General features: G+C 61.3%; 1 protein-coding gene across 2 annotated transcripts in view; it reads right to left on the reverse strand.

Moving 5' to 3' along the window:
• Nucleotides 1-6002, reverse strand: part of NAV1 (neuron navigator 1) — a 73803-nt gene extending 67801 nt beyond the window's left edge. For both annotated transcript variants that reach the window (XM_041489607.1, XM_041489606.1), the window contains exon 1: nucleotides 5934-6002. The gene's annotated coding sequence lies outside the window, so the exon portion shown is untranslated. The remainder of the gene's footprint in view (nucleotides 1-5933) is intronic.
• Between the last annotated feature and the right edge of the window lie 20 nt (nucleotides 6003-6022).

Raw genomic sequence — 6022 nt, forward strand, 5'->3', positions numbered from 1 at the left:
CGGATCAAGTCCTGGGCCAGGAGCCATCCCACAGCTCCGGTGACATTCAGCTGAACACTAGTCTGAGCCAAAACTCCACGGAACCAGTTGCATCATTTATTCAGTCCTGCTTTCCTGCAGCATCACACACCTGGCCCTTTGCTCCTGAGAATTTTGAGCAAGAGCAGATGTCACGGTGTCTGCGTTCACCGCCGCTGTGCGGAAATGGCCCCCCCGGCCCTCGACCCATGAAACCTGGAAGGCCCTGATGGATTTTGGCTTGGCTGCTGGGGTGGTGGGGAGAGGCAGCTGCGCAGCAGGGCTGCAAAACACATTAATTCAGCAGATGCTGTCGTCTTTGCGGGTGTATGTGAGTTCTGGGTGGCCAGGACGGTCGAGGGGGCAGCTGGGCTTGTCCCCCCCATCCTCGCACTGGCAATGCATCCCCAGCACCCCCAGTGCTCCCTGTTGAGACCCTCAATGCCTGTCTGCTCCTTTCAACACTCGACTTTCTCAACATACAGCAGGCATAGCCAAGTCATGGGGGTACCCAAAAAGGCATTTTTCCCCGCCTAAAGCAGGTTAAGGATTTAAAAATGCCACTGGGAACATGGGACAGTTATCACTAGGGACACAGCAAAAGGGTGTGCCAGCCAAGCAGGAGATTAAGCCCCAAGAGCAGAGACACAGAGCTGGGGATGTGCCATCATCATAGTCAGGCTCCAGATTGGGGTGATTTCAGATGCTGAACCTACTTTGGGTGAAGAACTGAGTGAATGAAAGTCAACCCATGGATCTGATTCCAAACTGAACCCCTCAATCCCTGCCCCACTGTGGGCCATTCCCATCACAGACCATTCCTACCATGAGCTAAACTGCCCTGTCTGGTCTTACCTGGGCAAGTGAGACAGGTCTCCCCTAATCCATCCTGTAATAAATGAAGCCACTCTTGCAGCCTGGACTCTTCTGTGGGGTTTGCCCCGAGAGCTCCACACACCCACTGGCACCAAAGGGGGTTTCCCTAGGGATAACCAGGTATTTGCAATGGAAAGCAAAAGCCACAGGGAGCCCTTAATGGGATGAGTGGATTTTCCAGTAAGCTGTAAATCCACAGTGACTGCTGGCAAACACTTCCCTGCCCGCTCCGGGGGCGGGTGTGTGTGTGTGTGTGTGTTACAACAGTCACCACTCCAGAGGGATCCACATCCCCAGGGTTTATCAGAAGAACTCCAAGTGCGTTCATGATGCCAACATCCCAAGGGAGCCGAGTACTGTCATTTAATAGATGAGGCTGGAAGAGGTTGGCAGGGGCTGGCAATGCCTGGCCCCAGTACCCCTCACCAGACCAGCACAGCTCTAGTTCCACGACCCTCTTACACCTAAAATTAAACCTCTTCCCTCCAAAGGATGCAGCCAACAGAGCCAGCATGAGGCCATCACATCTGAAGGTTGCCTGAGTTTCCTAGAAGGGAGCCCCAGCATCTCTCAAGCATCCCTCCAGCATCCCTCAATCATCCCTTTGGCATCCTGCCTGCCCGCAGCGAGCAGCCCACGCCAGGATGGCTGCACTCCTGCCTCCACTCCACACTGCACATCCCCAGGTACGGAGGTCCCGGCAGGGAGCGAGGAGGGGTTGCAGACCCCAGAGGGGCGAGGAGAAGAAAAGGCGGGGGAGCAGGGGTGGAGGAGAAGTCGTGACTGAACGCCCTGCCCCGCTCAGGGGGAGTTTCCGCTGCCGGAGGCGGCGCCGCCCGGCCGCATCCGCACGGGCCTCGAATGCGGTCTGAGGACGAGAAGGGAGAAGGAGCACAAACCCAGCTCCCCCAGCTTCCACCTCCGCTCCTCCATGGGAGCAGGGAATCCAGGGAAGTCAGGCAAACAGTGGGAGGCGTTAACTCGAGCGCCGGCTCCCGCTCCAAACGCGCTCCCCGCAGCACAGCTGAGACCTCCGGAGCCCCATGGCCCCACTCCGGCGGCGAGAGGATGCCAGGACAGCAGTCCCACTGCCCCGGCCGGCCCGGGCCACGGTGGCTTGTCCCCTCCCGTTCCCTCCGCATGCGATGCCTCGGGGCGCTCCCATCCCGGCAGGGTGGCAGCGGGGCAGGGGGCAGGGTGGCACCGGCGCCGGAGATGAGCGCTCCTGGAAGGGAACTTGCAGATGTGCGACAATGAAACTCCCGGCAGCCCGGCACCGAGATGGGGTGATCCGGAGCCCCTCATAAAAGCCCCGAGGGCAGCGATGGTGCCACAGGTGATTTGGGGCCGGGATGGGGCATTGACCAGACAAGCTCAGAGAAGTGCAGGGGGACCAAGTCCAAGCCAGAGACAGTCTCACCCCAGCTCCTACCCCACCACGACCCCCGGGGACAGAGCAGAGCTTCAAACCCTCCCTGGGCCACTCATCCAGGACCTCCCCCCACCCTGGTCAATGAAAATCTTGCTCCCCCCAATTATTGCCACTTCCTGTGATGGTGACTGTGGGTGCCACATGCCAGGGCAACCTCCAGCCCCTCTCCCAACAAGTGTCTCCTGATCCAGGCACTCAATCCACAGCAGTGCCTGATGGCCATAGCACTGCCCAGACCCTGCAGCACAACTCAGCAAAGCTCATTACAGGTCACTTGCTAATGAGCAAGACTCAGACTGTGCCAGCAAATGCGCCAGGGAAGCCACCAGAGCCTGCTGGGACAGGTTAGTGGCTGATCTGTCACGTGGAGCATTCAAGGAGTTCCCAGAGGTGTTGGCAATGTGCCACCTGCCTGCAGCCTGTGCCTCAGTTTCCCCATGCACTGCCACCAGCCTCGTCACCACCAGTGCCACTGACTGGCCCAGCAGGTCCTGGCTCCCTGCACAGCACTCCTGGCACTGGCACTCCTTGGTTAGGAGCTTAGTTAAGGCTTGGGGACCGATCCTGCCCAGCCAGGACAGGCCAGTGACATGAGATGAGACATCCTGGGGACACACAGGGCAGAGGCAGTGTGGTTCCAACTGCTCCTTCCCTGTCACTGCTGTTTTTCTGACTGCACAGGGCACAAAGGGCTGTGGGAGGACAGAGGGTACTCAGAGGGTACTGTCTCTGCTCTGACTGCCACTAAATGGATGCCCCAGACAGGTGAGGGAGGACTGTCACCATTTGCCAGCAGCAAGGCGAAGGGGGGCAGGGGGGTCACAGGATGGTGGGAACAAATGCTGAAGACTTCCATCCAATACTGATGTCCCAATCCCATACTGGTGTCCCAATCACATACTGGTGTCCCTATTCCAGACTGATGTCCCCAGCCCAGGCTGGTGACCAGGCTCCAGGTGGAGGAGCATTCCAGACCTCCCCAGGGAGCGCATGCAGGTGAGGGGACATCCTGCTTGGTCAGTGAGCAGGAATGGCTCTGCTCGGGTCATGGGCAAGGGGACACACAGTGCCAGCTCCACACGGATCCTGCTCCAGCCAGAAAAGAGGAACATGTCCCCAGGGTTCTCACCTGGTGGGTGCCCCAGCTGGTGGCACTGGGGACAGGACAGGGTGCCCCAGCCTGGTGGCACCACGTCCTGTTCCCACAGTGGTGCCAGCCTGCACTGAGGGCTCCTGCCACCAGCCCAGCCAGGGCCCAGAGGGCTGCAGTGGCTCCACTAAGGTCAGGGGTCCCACCAGACACGGGATCAGAGGCTGCACCCCAAAATCCAGCCCGAGGGGGTCACCTGATCCCCCTGTCCGTGGCCCAGGCCCCACATCCCGCTCCAGGCCTGGGGCCCCGCTCCCATCCGCAGCAGGAAACACCTTTTTCCTGTCCGTGGGGCTGCATGGGGGGGGAGCAGCAGGAAAAAACCTCGTGTCCTGGCAGGTTATTTACATCCTGCTACCAGTGAGGCCAGCCTGATTCCCTCCACGTCCCCACATGCACCCCAAGCTCTGCTCCAGCCCTGTCAGCCTCATCCCTGTCCCCATCTTATTCCCGTTCTCACCCCCATCTCATCCCATCCTGTCCTTATCCCCACCCCATCCCTAGCCTCATCCCACCCCCAACACATCTCATCTCATCTCATCTCATCATCTCATCTCACCTCATATCTCATCTCATCCCCACCCCTTCCCTATCCCTGTCCCTGTCCCCATTCTAATCTTATTTCCCATCCCAGTTCTCATCCTCATCCCTTCTTCATCCCCATTCATCTCCTCAATGCCACCCCCCTCCCAACACACCAAGACTGGAGACCCCCTTTACTGGAAGGGGGATCCCAAATCCTGCCTTGGGGACACCATTCTCCTCCCAGTGAGCCTCAGAGCTCACCCAGCCCCACAGACCCCATCCCAACCTGTCTCCCCTCTCCCTGGCCTCTCAGAGCCAGTTCCCGTGCCGTTGTGTGTGACATGTCCACGTCCCAGGAGCCTTCTGCCTCATCCAGCCCTAGGAAAACGTCGGGGGGAAACGGAGGCAGGGGGCTGGCAGGGCTGGCAGTGTCCCGAGGCCAGGGCCAGGGGCAGCATGTGCGGGCAGCCCCTGCCCCCCCGAGGCGCGGCAGCCCCGCAGCCCGGCACGGGCACTTACTCAGCGCCGCCAAATGACTCAGCCGGGATCCGGCCGGGCCAGCCGGGATTTCCTGACTCAGCTCCCCCGGCTGTGCAACAGGGGGGGTCCAGCCCCTCCTTCCAACAACACAGACACCAACACACGCTGCTGCGGTGTGCAGGGAGCTCCCCCATCCCTGTCACCCCCTTGGGAGCACATGGACCCTCTCTGGCACCGGGGATAATGGCACGGCAGCTATGGCAAAGCCTCGGGGAACCTAGACAGCACCCCAAAAACTCATGGGCAAGCCCTGCCTGCACGGGGTCTCGCCCTCTCTGGGCAGTCGCGGGTATGCAGCAGGGCCGGCTGCGGGCCTGGCATCCCGGCACACCCAGACTCCCTGGCTCCCCTCCCAGTTGTTTTTTTCCTAGGTGAAATCCGGGAAAAGAGTCGTCCCGGCACTCGGCTCTTCACTGCTTCCCTCGCACAGGCTGACGGCACCTCCGTGTCTCAAGGGGCACAGCCTGAGATGAAGTCATCTCAAAGTTTTCCCTCTGTCCTGTGCCATCCCGGTTTGGTTGCAACATTCCCAGCTCCAAGGAGTGTGGGGATGACTCCTTCACCCCAGGTGATGCAGGATCCCCATGGGAAGCACCCATGGATGCCTACAGCCCAGAAGCACCTTTCCAGTCAAAAATGAGGGCAGACATCATCATCTGCCAGCACCGACCTGCTCTGCCTGTGGAAAGGAGATGTGGGGCAGCAGGACACACGTTTTGGACAGTCCCCGTGCTTCAGTTTCCCCCGTCACCCTTTGCTGGCCATTTTGTGCTCCCCAGGACTGAACTGGGGAGGCACCACAGCGTCCTCCTGCAGTCCTCCCCTGCCGGGGACAGGAATTGGGGGTGTCCAGGGACACCGAAGGCACTGGCACACAGGAATTTGCTAGCCCGGTCACGCTGCAGCTCCTACTGCTGAAAAAGGGTCTCTGCGGAGAGGGGGGGACATCGTGGGGCACAGGAGAGGGGACGCGGGGGCTGCCCCGAGTGTCAGGCTCTCCGGCCCCTGCCAGCATCTCTCGTGTCACCGCTGTTCCCCGCAGCATGACCCCACCACCTCGGTCCTCAGCAGGGTGTTCCCCGCCACTGCCGCCCTCCCCGTGGCCAGCCAGTCCCGATGGGGTGTCCCCCATCACCACCCGCTGTCCCCTCTGTCAACGCCGATCCCCGCAGGATGACCGAGCCGGTGTGTCCCCGAATGTCACCGCCAGTCCCTGTCGGGGTGTTCCGCACCAGAGCCGGTCTCCAGGGGTGTCCCTGCCTTCCAGGGCCACGCAGGATGTCCCCATCACCCCCGCTCCCAGCGGCTCCCCGCTCCCTCGGGGGAAGTCTCCCGAGTCTCCCCGCTCCCTCGGGGAAGTGCCCCACGCCCCGATCCCGGTGCCCCGCTCACCGCTCGCTGCGCCCCGTCCCGCGCGGCCCCGCCGGCAGCGCCCGGAGCCGCCGCCGGTGGCGGAGTGACAGCGCGGCCGGGGACCCGCG

Source organism: Pyrgilauda ruficollis, unplaced genomic scaffold (genome assembly GCF_017590135.1).
Source record: "Pyrgilauda ruficollis isolate IOZ18807 unplaced genomic scaffold, ASM1759013v1 scaffold95, whole genome shotgun sequence".
In the NCBI taxonomy this organism is placed as follows: Eukaryota; Metazoa; Chordata; class Aves; order Passeriformes; family Passeridae; genus Pyrgilauda; species Pyrgilauda ruficollis.